The following is a 230-nucleotide window of genomic DNA, read 5'->3' as shown; positions in this document are numbered from 1 at the left end:
TAAGCCAGAGCGGCAAAAGACTCAGTCGAGCCATACGTTGCCTTTTTTCCTTTTAAATTTATTTATTGTTTTTTTGTTTATTTGTTTCACTGTGATGTGGCCTGTCTGGACTTTCGACTGATAGAGCCCAACAGCGTGCAAGACCCTCAGACTCATGCAAAAAGCAGGGGGTCCCTGCTGCACCCGGGAAGCAAATAGGTCTGGGGAGCCACCGGAGCTGTGAGCCCGGA

This window comes from Cariama cristata, unplaced genomic scaffold (assembly GCF_000690535.1).
Source record: "Cariama cristata isolate BGI_N322 unplaced genomic scaffold, ASM69053v1 scaffold24743, whole genome shotgun sequence".
Lineage (NCBI taxonomy): Eukaryota > Metazoa > Chordata > Aves > Cariamiformes > Cariamidae > Cariama > Cariama cristata.
Note: the sequence above shows the minus strand (reverse complement) of the source record.